The sequence below is a fragment of the Protopterus annectens genome, chromosome 4.part0, assembly GCF_019279795.1.
Source record: "Protopterus annectens isolate FY-2018-M chromosome 4.part0, PAN1.0, whole genome shotgun sequence".
Taxonomy (NCBI): Eukaryota; Metazoa; Chordata; order Ceratodontiformes; family Protopteridae; genus Protopterus; species Protopterus annectens.
Window position 1 is genome coordinate 980,401,234 of NC_056733.1, and position 22,850 is coordinate 980,424,083.

The 22,850-nt window shown below is 43.9% G+C and overlaps 1 protein-coding gene across 1 annotated transcript in view; it reads left to right on the forward strand.

Annotated features, from left to right (window-relative positions):
- Positions 1–681: 681 nt before the first annotated feature.
- The window catches only part of LOC122799708 (ras-GEF domain-containing family member 1C-like), a gene marked incomplete in the record, with an annotated part of 1,592,823 nt that continues 1,570,654 nt past the window's right edge, over positions 682–22,850 (forward strand). The window contains 1 exon segment of the mRNA XM_044068944.1: positions 682–1,193.

Consider the following 22,850-nt stretch of genomic DNA (forward strand, 5'->3'; position numbering starts at 1 on the left):
AACTGGGGTCATGCCCCCCATCCCATGGCTCAGCGCTATGTGTTACATACATAAGCGCAGTTGCAGGTTGCATTTGCTTTCCCCAACCGGGGTCATGCCCCCCCCCATCCTATGGCTCAGCTCTATCTGTTACATACATAAGTGCAGTTGCATTTGCTTTCCCTAACCGGGGTCATGCCCCCCATCCCATGGCTCAGCGCTATCTGTTGCATGCATAAGCACAGTTGCAGACTGCATTTGCTTTCCCTAACGAGGGTCTTGCCCCCCATCCCATGGATGAGCACTATCTGTTATATACATAAGCGCAGTTGCAGGTTGCATTTGCTTTCCCTAATGGGGGTCATGCCCCTCATCCTATGGCTCAGCGCTATCTGTTACATGCATAAGCACAGTTGCAGACTGCATTTGCTTTCCCTAACCGGGGTCATACCCCCCATCCCATGGCTCAACGCTATGTGTTACATACATAAGTGCAGTTGCAGGTTGCATTTGCTTTCCTTAACCGGGGTCATGCCCCCCATCCCATGGCTCAACGCTATGTGTTACATACATAAGTGCAGTTGCAGGTTGCATTTGCTTTCCTTAACCGGGGTCATGCCCCCCATCCCATGGCTCAGCGCTATCACTAACTGCAGCTGTTGTGCTTTCCTTTCCACGTGCTCCCTTTCACAGCCGGTGCAGCCTTTGTAGGCAGGCTCTGTCCTGCGTGAAGCGCGAGCTCATTTGAATGCAGCTCTTGAGTCTCGCTGCAAGCGCACGGCGGGTGCTGGAGGCGAGCTGGGAGAGCTACGCGTTGGTCTCGGGCTCACAGCTTCGCCTGCAGCGCACACCTGCGCTCGAGAAGCCAAGTGGTCGTCGTCGGCTGTTCTAGAAAGGATGTCGCTTGGTACCGCTGTCGATGGCGGGTTTCTGTCAGGGAGTTTGTCTTTCCTCTCGAAGGAGTTTGGTCGCTGTGTGTTTCTCGTCGCTGGTTGAGTGAAGGAGTCGTGTCGAGGGACCCGTAAGCGACTCGCACACCGTTTCCGAGGGGGACGAGTCCCGGACTCTGCGTTGTTGGGACTGAGGAAATCTAAGCCCTTAGCCGTGAACACACACACACCGAGCCCTGAGGGGAAAGTGTCCGGGATTTGTTTTGGTGGGGATTTCTGTGTGACTATGTGATGGATAACGGACGCGGCATGCATACTGAACTGGTAAGTGCCTCTACATTCAAGCAGGTGGCAAACGGGCTGTTAATTAAACGGTGGTCTGTGTGTAGCCCTTGGGGCTGTTAAATCATGAGAGGGGAAGTAAAGGCAACGACCACTGAAGAACCCCCCAGGTTAAATACACCGACGGTAACCCTAAACGGACGCTTTAGTAAACATACAACTCCTGCTGCCAGGTTTCTTGTGCTTGATTGTATGTTCTGTGTTGTTTTGATTGCAGTTTATAAAGGGTCTGCACGTACATGACTTCGGTGCTTAGCAGTGGATTGCATTTCTGTGTTTATACCCGACACTTTTCCTCTCTCTGAAGATAACCCCACCGGAGCGTTTCTTTGTGGCTTGAGCAGTCGGCACTGCTGTCTTGTTGCTGTTCAGGGAGTGCCACTGGCAGATGGCATGGCACTTCGTGGCTTTTTTCCCTTTCTTGCTGACAGACGCTTGTCTTGTTTAGTGCTGAATATGTTACATCAGCTGAAAGGGTGTGTGGTAGTTGTCCTACACTGAATCCGTAGGTGTGTGAAAAGGATTAGTGACTGATTTCTACACGCACATCTAGTGAGTCACAATGTTGAGTTCAACTTTTTTGTTGGACTAAGAGCATTAAAGTATTTATTTTTCCTGGAAGGTTATAAATATACATTTTATTGATGTTTCGGTGGATGAAAGGTGTACTGTACTTGTCAATCTTTGTACAAAATGTATGTCTTTTGTTAGTGTGCATCCCCCGTACACTGCTGATGGTGTTTTATATGGAAAATATTGGAAATGATCGTATTTAATGGTGTAGGTATTCATGCAGGTGATTGATGACCTGCTTTCTAAAGAATATTGACCCACTCGATGATTGCAACAGTGCACTTTGTTTTTGGGTGCTGGACTGCAGGACAGCCCAACACCACCTCCATCCTTATGCAAAGTGAGGCAGCACTGTGTTTGTCTTAGCATTTAGGAAGTGTACTTCACGACCATTGTAACACATTGATCATCATCAGCATTCAATACTGTGACATCAGTGGACACGATTTGTCTTGTAGTTACACAAGTTTGATTTTATAAACTGAAATAGCACTTTTTTAATAATTACTTTGTCTTCTTCTGTTCCTTGGTCCTACTGCTATGCTTGTAAGTCAACATACTGGATTTTATATGCCTAGTCTTATTTTAATCACCCTGCCTCAGATGGTGCACTATATTTTTGAGGGAGGGGGCATCCGCAAATGGTTAACTTGCTATATTTGTCAATCACAATTGTCAAAAGCTTTATCAAAACATTTTGATTCTGATCAGTGGAAGACAACCTGAAACAGTAATCATATTTATGAAGCATTAATAGTGATAAGCATATGCACTTTGAATTCAAACATACATTGATCAGACTGAGGTATTCGTTTACAGATGACTGACTGTTTTGATACCCAATAATAATGTCCAGTTGTTTTGCCAAATTATTAGCAGCTTTGCTCAGTTTGTAATACTTAATGCAATGCTGTATAACTGTAGCCTGAATTTCTTTTCCCACCATCGTTGATTTTTGAAGTTTGTATCTTTTGACTTTTAAACAATTTATGTTTAATTTAGTGTCTTTTTGTCGTTCTAGATTGTAACGTTAACTACATTGGATTTGGAAGTTAGCTTAATGGTTGATTTTTTTTACCTCAGACACAAAGTACAGGATTTGATTCTCTGCTTTAGAAGGGAAATCGGCTAGGCTTAAAATGGCCCAGAAGTGCAGCTAGGCTAATACTTACTACCACTGTCCGTAGATTCATAGGTAACAGATTATTTTAAGGACACCTTGATTTTTTAGGACAGACATGCATTCGATATATATGGGTACAGCATGTGTGTATTCACTTTCTTGTTTGCTTATTTTTTTCAGCAGTGCTACAAGTCTGAAGTAATTTGTTTCTCATGCTGGTATATACCATGCTGGTTATATTACACTGTAGTATCCCCCCCAGCCATGTGCAGCACCAGCCCCGGTAATATGCACGGTCACGCTGTAAGTCATCAAATAAATAAAAAATATTCCTGTAACACTACTGATTGCTTATATTATTCATCTTTAGGCAAAGAAACAACACTAACAGAAGTGAGTTCTTATGTAGCCTAGCCCCATCAAAACTGTTAGGTGGTGTTGCATGATGAATAGTAGGGAGGTGTGAGGCACATTACAGCACCTGTATTTTAATGTTTAAAAGTGTTTTGCAGCACTCATCTTAATTAAAATAATTGCTTTTTTATATGCTTTGTTTTATATGTAAATATATGCCCATTTGCATGACTTCCTAGACTCCAGTATTGAGATGGGATAGCAATTACTTGCCCTTTCTTCATAAATCTGAGGGCTAATAAAGTGTTAAGAATGTACTTGTGATTTTGTTTTGTTTTTAATTTCTGTATTATATAAAACCTTCAGCACAATCACGTTTTTGTAAACTGCTAGGAATGTGCTTATATTTTATGCTGTACGTATAATATATAAGTCTACTTTAAAACCTTGAAATCTCATAACATTGAACTTCAAAACACTGAGATTATAACATCAAAATAATGAAACCTCAGAACATTGAAACCTTGCATCATAAGACTGAAAACTACAATGCACATGTAAATAACATCCGCCCCACCTTTAAACAACACCAAACTAACAAAAACACTTAAGCCCCCCCCTGTACCCCCCATGTGAGGAGCAAATGAACTTCTATGAAAGCAACTCATTCATATGCTAATTTTCTGTATGGTGATCATGTTACAGTCAGGTTAGGAAATTAACTTTTTCCCACTGTAATGCGAAGTAGGAGTTGGTATATTTGTGTGGGGCAGCAAACGTAGTAAAAAGTGTGCTTTATAGTTTGATGGTATTATAAGTGGAGGGGATGTTATTTACATGGGCGTTGTAGTTTTCTGTGTTATGATGCACACTTTCAGTGTTCGAAGTTTTCATTGTTTTGAGTTTTTGATGTTATGGTCTATGTTATGAAATTCAATGTTAGGAGAGTTCCATGTTTTAAAGCAGACCCGTATGATCATACCTCTCTACTGTCCCTGATTTTAAAGCAGACCCGTATGATCATACCTCTCTACTGTCCCTGATTTTAAAGCAGACCCGTATGATCATACCTCTCTACTGTCCCTGATTTTAAAGCAGACCCGTATGATCATACCTCTCTACTGTCCCTGATTTTAAAGCAGACCCGTATGATCATACCTCTCTACTGTCCCTGATTTTAAAGCAGACCCGTATGATCATACCTCTCTACTGTCCCTGATTTTAAAGCAGACCCGTATGATCATACCTCTCTACTGTCCCTGATTTTAAAGCAGACCCGTATGATCATACCTCTCTACTGTCCCTGATTTTAAAGCAGACCCGTATGATCATACCTCTCTACTGTCCCTGATTTTAAAGCAGACCCGTATGATCATACCTCTCTACTGTCCCTGATTTTAAAGCAGACCCGTATGATCATACCTCTCTACTGTCCCTGATTTTAAAGCAGACCCGTATGATCATACCTCTCTACTGTCCCTGATTTTAAAGCAGACCCGTATGATCATACCTCTCTACTGTCCCTGATTTTAAAGCAGACCCGTATGATCATACCTCTCTACTGTCCCTGATTTTAAAGCAGACCCGTATGATCATACCTCTCTACTGTCCCTGATTTTGTTTCGTATTTTGCATTGTATTTCTGTCAGCATTTTTAACAATGTTTCACATTGCATTTACAAGCTATTTTATGTTTTACGTAGTGTTTAACTTGTATTTGATTTGATATTTAAAAGCATTCTTGATTTAATGTATAAAACGTATTTTCTACTGTCTGTCCATCAATGATGCCATGCCCAAATCAGCTGTCAATCACACAAGTAATGGCCAAAACGGAGTGAACTTCAATGGGAGGAGGTGCTACAATGCAATATAACTGATATGGCGTGACCATTATGAACTTGTGTTGGTGTATTTGACATTTGTCATGGTTATTATGACTTATAGTGCCATATTTGGTATACCAGGAACCGCTGCAGTGAACTGGTTGTTTTAAGTTAGTTTTGTGACTGGAAGTTCTTATTTTTACTGCACAGATGAGTAATAATGTTTTGTCAAATACAAAGTGTCTATCTATCTATCTGTTTGTTTACCGGAAAAGGCTGACTGGGCCAGAAGCCCGTTTTCAGCGGAGGCCTGGGGGGGAAAGCTCCATAGAAATATAAGCAAAATACAATAATTAGATAGTGTAATAGTATATATGTAGTAAGATGCAGAATATACATCATCCATTTAGGCTATACAAAGTTTCTAGTTTCCAAAATAAAAGTGTTTAATAGCAAGATTTGAATAAAGCTGTATGTATAAGAAAAGTCCAACTGAAATTGGGGAATAGAATAAATACTAGAAGCTTAGTATGGTGTATAAATATAATTGCAGGACAGTTGTTTATGTCCACCCTGAATATCTGTTCCATTTTGCCATCTGTATTTTTTGTTGGTGTTGCTGACTTTGTATGGTCTTCTGTAGCCTGAGGAATGTTGTGGAAAACAGAAGTGTGAAGACTTTGGGGGTATATAGGCATATGGATTCTGTGCCTTATGTTTGTGTGAGAGAAAGTTGAAAGGCAGGAGGCCAAAAAAGGAGGAGGATAAAATGAAGTTAATACACCATTGAAGAAGCCGGGGCGGCTGCAGTGGTGCAGTTGTTAGCATTGCCGCCTCACAGCAAGAGGTTCTCCGGTTTGCTCCTTGGCCCGGATGCCTTCTGTGCGGAGTCTGCATGTCCTCCCTGTGGTCGTGTAGGTATCCTCCGGGTGCTCCGGTTTCTTCCCACATCCCAAAGACATGCTGTAGGTGGATTGGACACTTTCTAAATTGGCCCTAGGTGTGAGTGCATGTGTGTGTGTGTGCCTTCTGTGGAAGGTTGGGTGCCAGGCTGGCAACTCGACACTGTAAACTCCACTGCTAAACATGAGCAGACAGGTGATTTGCTGTGGCGACCCCTAACCGGGAAAAGCCGAAAGAAGAAGACACCATTGAGGAAGCCAGCAGGATCAGATGAGTTGAGGATGCAGTTTCACTTTGAGCAGTACCTTTTGAATTAATAGCTTGTGTTATGTACCTTTTGAATTAATAGCTTGTGTATGTACTATTGCTGGCCTAAAGAAGTCTGTTTGCTTGTTTCCCAGGGTTGCTGATTGGGTATCTGTGGGCAAAGCTGACTGAGCACTGTGTTGTAAAGTAAATGGAGTTCCTCTTGCTGCTGTTGAATGTAGGAATGACAATCACCTGCGCTGCCACCTGCCACATGCTACAGATCCCTACTCAGTGACTGTGCTAGAGTGCATTGTTCACCTGGCAGGTAGACTGCCTTAAAGGGTAGATTGTTTGTTTGAAGGGGCCTTTTCCCAAATGTGCTTTGCTTCTCCATGGAAACTGTAGGTATGTTCCCCTTCCCTCATACATGCACACTTGTTGATAGGACATCACTTTTGTGTTGTTTGGTCTAATTTATCTTTTTATTTATTTGCATTTGTTGACTGGGATAGTCGGACTGGGCTGAGCACATGTTGTAACGGAGATCAGAGATACCACTGCAATCCATTGAGTATGGCACGTAGAATGTCTCTCACTGTTGTGCTTTTATAAGCTGAGGTCGGGGGGGGGTCTGGGGTCCATTCAGTCATGGTACATAGAATGGTTATATTAATATAACCATGAGAGAGAGGTCAGATGGGGGCTGCAGTAACGGCATGTAGTGGTTTATATTAATGTAACGCTCAGAGACAGCTGAAGGTAATGTTGAATGTTTTCATTGTGAAATCTGCTGCTCTTATATTTTTCCTCTAGCTATTGAAGTCCAAACCCTGGTATTCCCAAAAATAAAATATGGGCTTCCATATTTGTCCATTCATTACAAATAGGACTTGATATGGCCGTTTCCAAGCTCGCGCCAGCCAAAAACTCTCAACTAAGACCTACCCACAATGCTCCTCTCCTAGTTACTCCAGATCTCGTTTGCCGTGTTCCTAGTCAGATGTGCCGTGATAGCCATCTCTTTCAAAGCTAAGTAGAAATTTGTTGTTTTTAAGACAGTTTCTCCTCCAAAGTTTTTTAGTCAATTTAGCCTTTTCTCACTGTTGCCTATAACCTAATTCTATTCCCTACCCTTTACCTTGGTATTTTAATTTCTACCATTATTGGTACTGTCCCTTTCTCCTGCCTTTGACAAGGCCCTTCCTTACCACTTGTGGTATTTTTTAAATACCATCATTGGTATTCTCTCACCTTTTTCTCTCCCTTATTTTGTTTTTTCTATACGATAGCCTTGTTGCTTTACTATGTCAGACAAAGCTAAGTTGGGGTTTAAACAGTGTGATAAGTGTGGGCGTAAGATGCCCAACTTGGATGAACATGCTCATTGTGTCTATTGTTTGGGCGTGGATCATATTAAAGCTGACTGTGATATTTGTGCTACTTTTAGTAGTCCTACGCTACCTGAACATAAAAATAAGCTTATTTTAAAAGGTTTAATCAAGGCACCTTTTTAGGAGGCTGTATGTGGGTTGGAGGTCTCCCCTCCTCCAAAGACCAAAAAACATAAGGAAAAACAGAGTCACTTAGTTCTTGCATCTCCGTCAGTTATGGAACTGAGTCAGCTCCGTGCTTTGCCTGAGCCCCTGACGTAGACCTCTTCGGCACCAGGCTGTGTATCTTCTCCATCGGTGCTGTCCATGATATTCACCCCTATTTCGGTTCCAACCTCGGCACCACTGACTTCGGTGCCGTCCTTTGATCCGACATTGGTTCCTATGACTGTAACTGCTTCGGCACCATCCCCGGCCATGGTGCCAATAGTTTCTTTGTCACCATCGGCTCCAAAACTCGAATATCTGCCAAGGACAAGACACTCTCCAACTTACGACCCTTTTTTGGGGCAGAGGTTTAACCCCTTTCTAGAAAGACCTGATTCTCCTTCAGCAGCCTCCTTTAGATCCACCATGAGTTTTTCTGAAATAGACCTAGTGCAGGTTGTGGACCAGCTTTTAGCAGATAGGGGATTGCCCATTCCAGCAAGACCTTCCATCCCTCTTGGCTTGGAATCTTTTACATCTTCCCCTGTTTATCCTCTTACAGCCTCTACCCAGGTCCCGGTACCGATGTCCACACTGATGCATACTGTCTTGGCTCTGACAACAGTTTTTCCCCTGTCTGCACCGGCCACCCTTGCTGCAGAGCCGATGTTTTCTCGGAGCAGTGCTTGGACCGTCCGTACCTTGATACCTAGCCCGGTGCCTATTTTCTCTCTGGCGCCATCTATGTCCATGGCTCCGACAGCTTCCAGTCCTCTCAGAGCTCCTTACCTGGAGGTGGGCTCCTCGGGGCAGGGTGTGACCCCGGTTCTGAGGATGTCCTTCCCAGTTCCGGCTCCCATTCCTCCTTGGATGGGCCTGCTTTCCAGGTGATGGAGAGGGTCCTTGCCTCCACAGGTTCGCAGTCAGCACCAATGACATCAGTATCAGAACCCCCCCCCCCCTTAGCATGCAGCTGTCCCAACCCCCTATTTTGGGACCCCGGGCATGGGAGTCGCAGGACCCCCCCCTTTGAAGAGAACCCCTTCTCCGGAGTCCTCCGAAGATCCCACCGAGGAGCCACCCCGGAAGAAACCGTGCAAGAGGAAGCACCTTGATTCCCCAGAGGAATCTGTCATCGAAGACACTGATTGTGATGAGGGGGAAGGGTCCCCACGTTTTCCCCCAGATGACTATTCATTCGGAAACATTCTCAAAATCCTCTGAGGAATCAGTGTTCTTGCAGGCCTTCTGTGCCTGGCCATCTACTTCCTGGGTGACCCCACCAGCAGATGACCTTGTTAAGCTCATTGTGCAGTGTGCCTGGAAGGCCCCAGACAATGTAGAGCCTGTTCCCCGAGGCCAGAAAAAATTTTATCTACACCTGAAGACCAGCCCCACTGGTCCAAGCATTTGATAGTTGATTCTATGGTTTTTGCGAAGGCCACCAAGAGGGAACTGGCAGAAGATAGTTCCACTGTCCATCCTCCGAATAGGGAGTTGCGGACCATGGACAGACTAGGGAAGTGGACTTATGCTTCAGCGACCTTCGCCATTCGGTCGCTGAACGATATGGCACACTTTACTCACCTCCAAAGATACCTAATTTCCGAAATATCGTCTCTTTGGTGGAGGTACTGCCTGATGGGGGTGTGCGACACTGTCGCTTCACAGCTAGCTACCCTTGAATCCATCTCGTACTCCTCAATGTGTTTGATATTTCACACCACTGAGGGGGCAGTTCGAGCTGCCGCATCAGGCATTGTCATGAGACGTAATGCTTAGATGCAGTTGTGTGACTTTGCAGACCCCTTTAAGTCTTTTTTCGTCAATGCACCTGTCGGTGAATCTGCACTTTTTGGACCCAAAGTGCGAGACACACTTGCACAAAGTAAGAAAGATGGAAATACCTTGTCTGCTGTGGGCATACGCTGTTCCAACCCCCAGAGGTCCTACTCCAGGAACCAGAAGGAAGGAAAAATGTGGTTCAAGAAATTCCAAGGACCTTTTCTTGACACTCATGGTGAACAATCTTCCTGGGGCAGAGGGGGCAACTCATCTGGAAGACGTCCCTTTCGGGGTAGAGGGGGTCCACGTAACCAGGGCGCTAGAGATTCTTTCTCCAGCGGACCCTACCAGCACTCAGCAGCAGCATGATTGCTTTCCTCTGGAAGCAGTCAGGGGTTGTTTTTCTCTCCATCTACCAGCCTGGCATCGTATTACTACCAATGTTTGTTTGGGTGCAGAGAATAATATCCAGAGGCTGCCAAATACTATTCGATTCAACTCCCAGACCCGTCATACAAATCCCTGATGTACCGCCCAATCAGAGAGAATTAGCAGCCTTAGAAATAGAAAAGCTGCTAAGAAAAAGAGTCATCCAACCAGTCCAGACAGGATCCAGGTTTTACTCTAGGTTCTTTTTAGTGCAAAAAAAGACAGGGGACTAGAGACCAATCCTGGATCTCAGCCTATTGAATAAATTTATCAAACCTCAAAAATTCCAGATGGTCACGGCACAGTCCATTCTTCCATTCCTAGGGAGGGACAACAGGATGCGTACTACTACATAAAGATGGATCACCGCTCCCGGAGGTTTCTCCGCTTCCGGCTGGGAGCCAATCACTACCAGTTCAGGGCACTGCCATTCGGTCTCTCGACAGCCCCCCAAGTGTTCACCAAATGTATGGCAGTTGTGGTAGCTCATCTTTGACTACAAGGATTCCAGGTGTTTCCATATCTAGATGATGGGCTCCTTACCGCTCTGACAAGGAATCTCCTAGTCCGCAGCCTGTCTTACACTCAAGGTCTCGCTCTCCACTTGTTGATTACAATCAACAAGGACAACTCTCAAATGTCTCCAGTGAAGACACTGGAATTTATTGAAGTGGTCTTCAACACAACATCCTGTCAAGCCTCTCTTCCCCCCTCAAAGGCTTTCGAAAATAAGACACCAAATCCAAGACTTTCTTCCTCAGATCTATGTACCAGCACGTCTTGTACTGCAACTCTTAGGCTCCATGGCAGCTGCCATTATGTTAGTACCACTGGCGAGGCTGCACACGAGAATCCTGCAGTGGCTCCTTATCGCACAATGGTCATTTCTAACTCATCCACTCGACCACATGATACGTCTACAGACCGTTACAAGGAAGAAATGCTATGGTGGATGAAGCCACAAATGAATCTTTAGTGTCGACTGTTCTGTCTTCCCCAGCCCACGGCCAGGGTGACCACGGACGCTTCCCTGTTAGGGTGGTGGGGGGGGCATTTCCAGGGAAAGATGGTCCAAGGCACCTGGTCCTCCATGGAGGCAAATTTGCACATAAATGTCCTGGAACTGAGGGCAGTTCCCCCTAGCGTTGCAAGCATTCCATGCATCCCTACCCTCTTGAGACCATTGCAGTTCAATCAGACAACATGTCAGTCGTCTGGTATAGCAACAAGCAAGGTGGAACCAGGTCTTACCCCCTGTGTCGGGAAGCCATGAGGATTTGGCAGTGGGCAATAGCTTCCACCTGCTTTCTTTCCTGGGAATTCCAACCTTTATTGAGGACAGTCTGAGTAGGAACATCCTGATGCCTGACAAGTGGTCCCTCAACCCTGCAACAGCGGATCGGATCTTCTGACACTGGGGCAAACCTTGCTGCGATCTGTTTGCTTCCCCCCTAAAGTACAAATGCCGAAGCTATTTTGCCTTGAATCCCCCCTCAGGGGGAACCCCCTAGGGATGCTCTAATGCACGATTGGCCCCCGGGTCTTCTATATGCCTTTTCCCCCATTTCCCCTCATTCCAAAATTTCTCCAGAAAATTCAGAGGTTGAGAAGCAAAGTGATCCTCATTGCCCCCTACTGGCCTCGTCAAGTCTGGTTCCCGTTTCTATGACCTCATCTGATTCACAGCCCGTGGATCCTGGATCATTCCCAAGACCTGTTCTCTCATCCTCAGGGACTGATTCATCCGAACCTCCACAGTCTCGAGCTCACAGCTTGGTTTCTCCACTTCCAGTGATTGCCAGGCTGCCTGACATTCCATCTCCTGTTCGTGAAATTCTTCTGGCTTCACACAAACCTTCCACCAGGAAAGTTTATTCTAGTAAATGGGCCAGGTTTTCTATTTGGGCCAAAGATCAGAACATACATCCCGTCTCTGTCTATTCAAAAGATCCTTCAGTACCTGACTACTCTTTTACATGCAGGAGCTTCTGCATCGACCATCACTGTACATTTATCAGCTATTGCCAGTTTTCATAATGGACTTGATAATTCTTTTTAATTATGTCACACCGCCTATGCAAGACATTTTTCAAAGGAGTGTTAGACATTAAATCTCTGGTCAAGCCTCCCTTAGAACAGTGGGACTTGACTTTGGTGCTTCAGTCTCTCACAGGTCCTCCTTTTGAGCCCTTTGATTCATGTGATTTAAAATTTTTGTCATGGAAAACTTTACTTCTAGTAGCACTTGCTTAGCGAGAAGAGTATCTGAGCTGCAGGCCTTGAGTGTCAAGAGTCCTTACTTGATCTTCCACACGGATGGGATGTCCCTTCGTACTGACTCTCTTCTTTCTTGGCCAAGATCATTTCTGGATTTTCCATTAGCCAATCTATTGACTTGCCGGTTTTCTTTCCTCAGCATTCTAATAGAGGGGAGTACCATCGGCTGCTTCGTTGTTATTGGACAGGACTAAATCTTTCAGGAAAACAGATCAATTGTTTGTGGCCTTTGGAGGACCCAAATTGGGTAAACCTGTTTCCAAAGTGACTTTATTCTCCTGGCTTAGAAACATCATTACATTTATCCACCAACAGAATAAGCTATCCTTATCTTCCAGAATAAAGGCTCATTCTACCAGATCTATGGCTACTTCTGTACCATTTCATTCCAGAGCCTCTGTGGATGATATCTGCGCAGCAGCCACTTGGGCAATACCTCATGCTTTTCTCTCTCATTACAAATTGGATTTGGCCTCCAGGTGACGAGCATCTTTTGGGTCTATGGTGCTCAGGAATATCCTTCCTTAAGGCCACCCAGGATTCAAGTAGCTGGGGACTCGATGAATGGACAAAGATTTACATCATCAGATAAAGAAGTTATGTCTTACCAGTAACGTTCCATCTGTGTTGTAGATCTTTGTCCATTCATTACTTCCCACCCTCCTTCCCCCTGCCTGGACTCCTGGTGGACTTTAGAAGAACTCCTAGTTAGGGTGTTTGCTCAGACAGAGCCTTCTACTATTTTTCTATTACTATTTCTATTATATAGGGGTGGGCAAACTCGATCTGAAGTAACTAGGAGAGGGGTATTATGGGTAGGTCTTGGAGAGTTTTTGGCTGGCGCGAGCTTGGAAACGGCTGTATCGGTTCTAAGAACGGAACCGAAGTCCTATTTGTAATGAATGGACAAAGAACTACAACACCGATGGAACATTATGGTAAGACATAACTTATTTTTATAGACTTCCAGTAGTACTACACAGTACTGTTGTATGACATGTTTGTTAACAAGAAGTGGGGAACTTTTTATGAGTTCAAAAGCAATGTGCTTTGTTGCAGAGCCAAAATGCTTCTTTTTTCATTTTTATATATTGATGTGGTTAAGGGCGGCCACGGTGGTGCAGTGGTTAGCATTGCTGCCTCACAGCAAGAGGTTCTCCGGTTCGATCCTCGGCTGGGGTGCCTTCTGTGCGGAGTCTGCATGTCCTCCCTGTGGTCACGTGGGTTTCCTCCGGGTGCTCCGGTTTCCTCCCACATCCCAAAGACATGCTGCAGGTGGATTGGATACTCTAAATTGGCCCTAGGTGTGCGTGTGAGTGTGCCTTCTGTGGAAGGTTGGGCGCCGGGCTGGCAACTCGACACCGTAAAACTCCACTGCCAATCAATGTGCGGACAAGGTGATCTGCTGTGGCGACCCCTAACCGGGAAAAAGCCGACAGAAGAAGAAGAAGATATATTGATGTGGTTAAATCAAATCCAGACATAATAGTTGACCAAAGGACATGTGTAACGGTGAGCAGTTCCAATGTTAAGGAATATTTATTGTCAAAATTAAATTAAAATTAATTATGCAGGTATTTATATTTCTGCTTTTTTTACTTCACTGGGGAAAGTCCAACTGGGCAGATACCCATTTTTCAGCGGAGGCCCAGGGGGGAAAAAAGCTCCAGAAATTACATACAATTACGTATACACGGTAGTATATTTTACATGCAGTATATTAGTAGAATATGTAAAGAAACATAGCAACAAATGTACAAAAATGTGAACATGTGAAGAAAACTTAAGTAATAGGTGTGGTTAGGTTTATGTAAATCAGGTGTGGTTAGGTTTATGTAAATCTTTAGGTATATGTACAGTGCTAAATAATATGCATGGTTTGAATAAATACATTGATCAGGTGATTTAAAGGGACAGGAGCAGAGGAAGAAGCTTGTGATAATTTTAAAAGGATGCCTGGTCGAGTATGTAGATGAGAGTGCACAGTGTGATGATTGACAGAGGGCATAGGAGAATTAAGGGGCAGAAGTGAGAGCTAGAAGAGGTAAACAGGTAAGGGAATGTATTAGGGTGAGGTGGGGCTGCTCAGGTGAGGTACATGAACATAGCCATTTGCTCTTTTGGTTTCGTTTGAGGTGGGATTTGAAAATAGGGAATTTTTGTATTTGTGTAACTTCGGGGATAGAGTTAGAGTTTTGAGACCTAGTTAGATTATAGAACACTGCTGGCGTTGTTGTTAGGTTTGGTTGTAAGAAGTAGGGGTTTGTTGCTGGATCTTAGTTCTTTAGTACAGGGGTAGTAGGGCCTGGTGTGTAAGGCATTTTCCCGGTGTAGATAAGCTTATGTGTAGTGACTGATTTTATGAATACAACAAGTAGTGGGGTAGTTCTAGCCAGTGTAGTTTTTTTAACGATGTGTGTCATGAATTTGTGGCAAACAATTCTCAAGTTTGTTTTTGTCCATTTTTAAGTTGTTGAATTGGTGATGCATAGGGCAGGGAGTAGGTAAGGTCTGGCTGTGGATGAGTGGAATCTGAGAGAGAAGATTTGGCTCTGTAGAGGCAACCTAGCTTGATGTGGGTTGTTTTTGATTGGCTGCAAAAAATGCTGGTTGAATTTTGGGTCATTGATTCGGACACCTAGTAGCTTAGTTCGAGTAACTGCAGATCAAAATGTGTGTATGCATACCTTTTAAGAAGCTGTCCAAGGGCATAAGTGTATAAATACTGAGCACGTGTGAGCCTGACTGCCATTTTGTAGTTGAGATGTAAGCATGTATGTATGTAAGCTGTGTTTGTTAATTAGTTCGTTCGTATTTAAAGATGCTGCTATCCATCCTGATGTATTTGTATGTATTAAAGCATCTGAAAGAAACCCCAAGTTGCCTTGTTTTTTGCGTATTAGAGATGAACGCTCGACATGGTGTCAGAAGTGGCATATCTAAAAGGACACTAGGTCAGTAGAAGCATGCTGAAGGGGCATGTGGTCAGAAACGGCTTGGCTAAAATGACTTAAGGCACTTGTTTATCCTAAATGTGCAAACTTCACAAAACGGGTCAGAAATGAATTTTTGGCTATTAAAAACTTGCTCAGCATTATTTCTTTTTCACATAATATGAAATGAGGCATACAGAACATTCTAAATAATTGCATAAACCGATATGTACGATATTGATAAAAATATTCCAATTACAATGGAAAATGTTTGAGATCAAGTCCATATTGCATAGAATGAATAAAATAAAAGGGAAACCACCGCATTTTCACAAAGCATGTCTATTTTCATATTAAGCAAAGATGTCTAAGTTATCAGACGTGTATAAAGTGTTTGCATGTTTGTGCATTGTTACAGTAAAGCTATTTTGCAAAGTATAGTCATTACAAGGCATGTTTCGCAGAGTATAGTCATTACAGAGCATATTTTGCAGAGTACAGTATTTCGAAGAGTTTATTGCGCATTTCAGTGTTACAAGCTCAGGGCACTGTTTGTACGTACATAATTACATGGGCCATATTTTCAGTGTGTTTGTGTATACTTTGTGGGGATGGCAGACTGATTTCACAAACCCAGTGTACTTGTGTTTGACAGTAATATTGGTGAGAACTGGAGAATGTTTGAACAGGAGTATGCCATTTTCATGCAGGCTGCATTTTCTGATAAAGATGACCGTACAAAGGCATTTATTCTGCTTAATTTAGCTGAGTCAGAAGCTATAGAAAGGGAGCGTTTATTTGTGTATGCACCTGCGTACAGGAGAGGGAGGAAAACTTTCCTTGTACCGGCTGAGTTAAGGGAAGACCCGGAGTGCTTAAAATGTAAATTTTGAGAAATGTGTAACCCCCAGACAAATGTTGCAATGGAAAGACACTTATTTTGACACAAGGGATCAAAAGCCTGGTGAAACTTTTTCTGCATATATAACTGACCTGAGAAATAAGGCTAAAATGTGCAGATTTGGTGACTCAAGGGATGAGTTGATAAAGGACAGACTTGTGTGAAGCATAAAAGATGATGCTGTGAGATGTGAGAGAGATTTTGCTTTGTAAAGGTGATTTAATTTTGAATAAGGCCATTGAGATTTGTCTGATATATATGAGCTCACAGAAAAGCACACAAATATGTTTACAAATGAGAATAGCTCTAGAAGGTACAGTGATAAAACTCATGTTGATAGTATGCAGCACATGGTTAAAAGAAACAGGCTCAAGCACATGGCAGCTGCAGCCCCTGCAGCACTCACTGGTAAAGCCCAGAACTTTCTAGCAAATTCTAGACTTCACAGTCTCATCCAGTGAAGCATAAGAGTGAGTCGGCAAAATCAAAAGGATTCATGGCTTTACCCACTTCTGATGTAGCAAGTTTCATTGCCAACTGTCATAATTGTGACTGTAATCATGAATATAAAAGGGAGAAATGTTTAGCTTTTAGTCAGCAATGCCACAAATGCAATAAATGGAATAATTTCAAAAGGTTTTGCAAATTAAAAGGCCCACATTCTTTTATTAAAAAGGAACATTTTAAGAAACGAGTTAGACGAAACGATCAGTTAGACAGTGGCAAGCCTACTCTTTATGTTGATGGTGTGTTTGTGCTTCATGAAACGGTCAGTGCAGTAGATTTAAGGGCAAAGAATGAAGTATTTTGTATTGTTCGGATAAATGACAAACCCATAGAGCTCAAAGTTGATACAGGCTTCAAGTGCAATGTTATGTCATCAGAAACCTTTGATGTTCATCGTGTTACCCTGCTGCAGTCATCACACTTGGGTTATCCTGTCGTCAGGCGGTCCTGCAGTTGGCTGGATTTCCAAAGTCTTGGTCCGACGTCGGTTGCTGTCGCCTCATCCCTGACGTCAGTGCGCCAGGGGTACATATATTGCAACCAACGCCATTTTCTTCAGTCTTTCTTGCCGCGCGGTGCCTGAAGCGGAAGCAGTTCGCAAGTGCCGGTCGGCTGAGATTTTCGAATTTCAGACCGAAGTCTTCTATAAAGCTAAGTACCCCGTTGGGGAAAGTTTTCTTGCCTCAGACCGATGTCAGAAAAAGTTAACAATTGTATTTCTTGTGGGAAGCAAATACCTCATAAGGATTTTCATTCTTATTGCATACCTTGCCTAGGCCCTGATCATGACGTCACTTCTTGTTGTTTTTGTGCTAGGTTTAATAAGCGTACTATTAAAAGACGATTTGATTTCGCACAACGCTTTTTTGGTAGAAAATTTAACTATAACATGCCGTCGGAGCTACCTACTACTGGCGTGCACAAAAAGTGCAGGGACAAGGACCGAAAGCCCAGGCCTAAGCCCGATTCCGAGGCCTCGGTTGATCCGGTCTATGGTTCTCCGGTTATCAGCGAGGCTCCGACGCAGCCCCTGACTACCGCAGTTCTGGAACCCGAGACCGCTACAGATATTTTGACGGAATGTACTAGGCCGACGCAGCCTTTTACTTCAGGCCCTTCCGACGATTTACCTTCTAAGGACGTCGGTGCTTCTGAAACGCCATCTGTTTCTGAAGGTGTTTTCAGACAGACTACTCTCATTGAAGTCAAAACGTTTTCTAAGTCGAAGACTCCTTCTAAATCTAAAAAGACTACACTTCAGTCTCCTGTTCAAGGCCCTATGCCTAAGAAACAGATGCTTAAAATGGCTGAAAATTTGATTTCTCTTATCAGGGGTTCACAGCCTCCTCCTGACAAAAGGCCTAGACTAGAGGAAGATTCTGCTTCCACTGAGCAACTGTCTATTTCTTCGGATTCCTCTGAGGACCAAGACTATTCCTACTCTCCTTATGAAGATTCTGATGCTGAGGACTCTATTCCCTCAGCTTCCCCTCCTGAAGACTACTCTTTTGGGGAAACTTTACACACTATGAGGGAACATTTTCACTGGGAAGGTCAGGATTACTCTGATTCCAAGAAAAAGCTCAGAGAGTTTCTTTTACTCCCCCAACACAGACCTCTAGCCATCCCACCCTTTTTTGGACATTGTGGATGATGTCTATTTAGAATCCAGTTTCAACCCAGACTCTCTACCTCCTGCTCCGGCTAAGCCTGACGGATACTACAGAGTACCTGATTCCCACAAATTTCTGTACAAAAGCCCAGTAGCTGACCCAGAGATTAAGGCTTCCATGGCTAAAAATCCAGTACCTTCTGAGAGGGACTCAAGAGCACTAGACAGGTGGGGGAAAAAGGTTTACACCTCAGCCACATTAGCTATGAGAGCACTTAATTGTCAATTTCATATGCTTAAGTATCAGCAATTTCTAAACTCTCAGTTAAAACAAAAGGTAACCTCCCTCAACAATCTGAATTGAAAGAAGTACAGGATTTTTTTCACGCCACCGAGCAGGTGGGCAAACATACCTTACAATGTGGGTTTGATTCTTTGGAGGCCTCCTGCAGAGCAGCTGTCACTGGATCAGTTATACGTAGGCATGCCTGGTTAAAGGAACAAAGTCTGCCTGATCATGTTAAAGCAAAACTACTAGATGCTCCCTTATAGCAGGATGTTCTTTTTGGAGTTAAAGCAGAAGAAGTTTTAAAGAAAATGGAAGATAAGGTGAAATCAATGCAGACAGTCAAAGATTTCCTACAGGTACAACCCCCTCACTTGAGCAGAAAATGGCCAACAAATAATTGGTCCTTTCCAGCCACTGACGGACCTCAGAGGGGTAAATACAGGCGCCCAAGGGGCAGAGGACAACCACAAGCCCAGTATAAACCTCGCCAATGGGGCACTCCAACCCAGAAGGGAGGAGAAGACAGAGCTCAACCCACCAGAAGGCAAACTCAATGGCTTGCACCTCAGCTGGCCAAACAAAACTCTTTTGTCAACCCCCTTGGGGGGAAAACTAGCACTTTTTGCAGACAACTGGCACATGGTCACAAAGGACAAATGGGTCCTAGACATAATTTTACAAGGATACAGATTCCATTTTCACACCTTGCCAATGAAAAAAGGAATGCCAAACCTGCCACAAAATCAATGGGCAGAGGCACAACAACAAATTACAGCTCTCATGGACACGAGAGCCATTCAACGGGTACTGACTCAAGAGCAAGGCCAAGGATTTTACTCAAGGCTCTTTCTAGTACCCCAGAAAGGACAATGCTTGGAGACCAATTCTGGACCTTTTCAAATCTAAACACTTACAAGTCCCAAAATTCAAGATGATAACACTACAGCAGCTACTTCCCATGTTGGGCAAGGAAGCATGGCTGGTAACGTTGGACCTCAAGGAGGCATACCTGCATGTCCCTATCAGACAAAGTTGCAGAAGATACCTCCGTTTCATTTCAGGTTCAACCCATTATCAATTCTGTGCACTGCCCTTTGGCTTATCTACTGCGCCCAGAGTTTTCACAAAATGCCTGGCACCAGTAATTGCATTATGCAGACAGAGGAATTCAAATATATCCATACCTGGACGACTGCCTCATCCAAGCAGAAAGAAAAGACATTCTCTTACATCATCTGGCCTTTGTGAAGCATCTACTAAATTGTCTAGGGTACACAGTAAACGAAAATAAGTCAAAACTAATACCTTCACAAAAAATGACATTCCTGGGTGCCAGCTTGGACACAACGGCCCAGAAGGCTTATCTTACACCAGAGACCCAATTAACTGCAAGAGAAAATCTGCAGGCTTTGGGCTTCAAGGCATCTTGCACTCTGATAATACCATTTGCAAAACTGCATATGAGGAAATTACAGTGGTACCTAAAAAGCTATGGTCTCAACACAGCCACAGCTTGGACACAATGATATCTCTCATTCCCTGCCTACAACAGGAATTTCTATGGTGGTCACAGGCATGTCACCTCAACAAGGGTCAGCCTTTCACCTTGCCCCTAGCCAGGCAAACTATCACAACAGACGCTTCAGACTATGCCTGGGGGGAACACATGGCAGGGCAATGCATTCAAGGCCTATGGACTGCAGAACAAAGAAAACTGCACATAAATCAAAAAGAGATGCTAGCTGTACAGAAAGCTCTGACAGCCTTCAAGGATCTACTACATCCAGGACAACTTGCAATAAAGACGGACAACACCACAGTAATGTGGTACATAAACAAGGGGGCACACATTCTTACACTCTTTGCAGGCAAGCAATAATCTTATGGAACACAGCTCTGGCCTATCAAGTCCAGTTACAAGCTCAATTCCTGCCAGGACAGAAAAACATATTGGCAGATGACCTAAGCAGAAACATCAAAGATCCCCATAAGTGGAAACTAGACCCACAAATATTTACAATGATAACTCAAAAATGGGGCCTTCCGAATATAGACCTGTTTGCCAGTCCTCAAAACTACCAACTGACCAAATTTTGCACAAGGACATTCCACCATCAAGCTTGGAAAGTGGATGCTCTCTCCTTCAGTTGGAAAAACCTGACAGCATATGCCTTTCCTCCATTACCTCTTCTCACAAAGGTTCTTTTGAAGGTCAAAAAGGAGAAACCTCGACTGATTCTCATAGCCCCAGACTGGCCACGCCAGCACTGGTACCCGTTATTGAAGAATATGGCTCACAGCCCACCATGGATATTGCCTCAAATACCTCATTTACTCACGCAGCAAAACAAACCGATTCTACACAGCCAGCTAAAAACCTTAAACCTGGCTGCATGGCAAATCTATTAAACATCCAACCAGCCCCTCTTTCACAAGCAGTTCTGGATGTTATTCTGGAAGCCAGGAGGCCAAGCACCAGGAAGGCTTACTCAGACAAATGGAAAAGGTTTTCTGCCTGGAACCAAGCTAAAGGCCAAGACACAACTCTGCCTCATATGCCTCACATTCTGCAGTATTTAGCTGAGATGTTGCACAAAAGACTTTCCTTCTCCTCAATTAAAATCCATGCTTCAGCTATTTCAGCTCACTACGACACAAATCCACCTTTATTTTCACATCCTCTTCTAAGACAGTTCCTCAGAGGGGCTCCTACACCAACATGGGACCTCAACTTTGTTCTGGAAAAACTAACGTTACCTCCCTTTGAACCAGCTTTCTCTGCAGACCTTCAGTTCCTATCTTGGAAGACTGCCCTGCTCCTGGCAATAACTTCTGCTAGGAGAGTCTCGGAATTACAGGCACTAATGGCAGTGGAACCTTTCCTCATTTTTCATCAAGACAGAGTTTCTCTACGAACTAATCCTTCCTTCATGCCTAAGGTGGTTTCCAGTGTAGCTTTAAATCAAACCATCCACCTACCCACTTTCTTCCCCAATCCACAGAACAAAGGTGAGAGACTCCGGCATTCCTTGGACATTCACAGGCAGCTTCGTTACTACTTAGTTTTGTCCAAGGCTTTCAGAAAAACTGACCAGCTCTTTGTATCCTATGCTACAGCTTCTCAAGGGAGGGCTATATCCAAACAAACCATTTCTAAATGATAGGCCATTGCATCCAGGTGCAACTAACCATAGGCAAAACTGCTCTACAAATTGTAGCATGCTACAGGCCACCCTCTCAAACTCAGGAACCCCACACAGCCTTCCTGAAGACACTGGAGGGTATAAATGTATCTCCAAACACCATCATATTGGGTGACTTCAACTACCCGAATATAGACTGGGAACATTACTCAAGCCCTAACTTTCTAGCCCAACGGTTCCTGGAGTTCATAAATTCAAATGCCATGGAACAGCTAGTCACTGTTCCCATGAGAGGAGAAAATATACTAGATCTCATTATCACAAACATGGGGACAAAATGCTCCACACCGAAGTATATCCCTCATTGGTGAGATCTGATCATAAACTAATCTCACTGGAAATCCACATCCGCCCCACCCCAAACAAAAAGACCACAGTGAAGAACTTCTCTAAAGCAAACTTCACACTACTCAAGACTGGTGTGGTATCATTCAAGGCCCCTGAGCCAGTGGAAACCACAACCCAAGCTGCGGAAGCCCTTACAAATGCCTTCTATGAACACCTCCAGGACTGCATGGATCAGGCAATCCCAAATAAAACCAAGACTCTTTCCACAAAGGGCAAACGTCCAGTCTGGTGGACCCCAGCCATTAACAAACTTTACAATAAGAGGAGAAAGCTATTACATGATGGAACAAAATCCATAAAAAGGAAGTCACCCCTGATCATTATTAGTAGAAAAATATGAGCACTCATAAAATCAACTAAGGCCAATTTTGAGAGAAAAATTGCCATGGATTCAAAGGACAATCATAAGGCCTTTTTCAGCTATGTTAGGAACCTGGGTGGAAACTCCCAGATATGCTCAGAATTAGTCCAAAATGATACAAAAATCACTGAACCCACAGACATTGCCAACATACTGGCAGACAGGTTCAGTGCAAACTTCACCCCTCTCCCCTAAAGGAGAGATAACTATCCCAGCCGAGTGTAGCCTCCCGGACATCTCAAATGCGCAGGTGAAAGCTGCTCTCTAAAGCTAAAAACACAGCATCAATGGGACCGGATGGTGTCCCCGGCTGTGTGCTACACGAGCTAAATGAGGAATTAAACACGCACATAAGGCAACTGTTTAATCTCAGCCATACCACAGGATACGTGCCCAAGGAGTAGCGTACGGCAACTGTGGTCCCACTC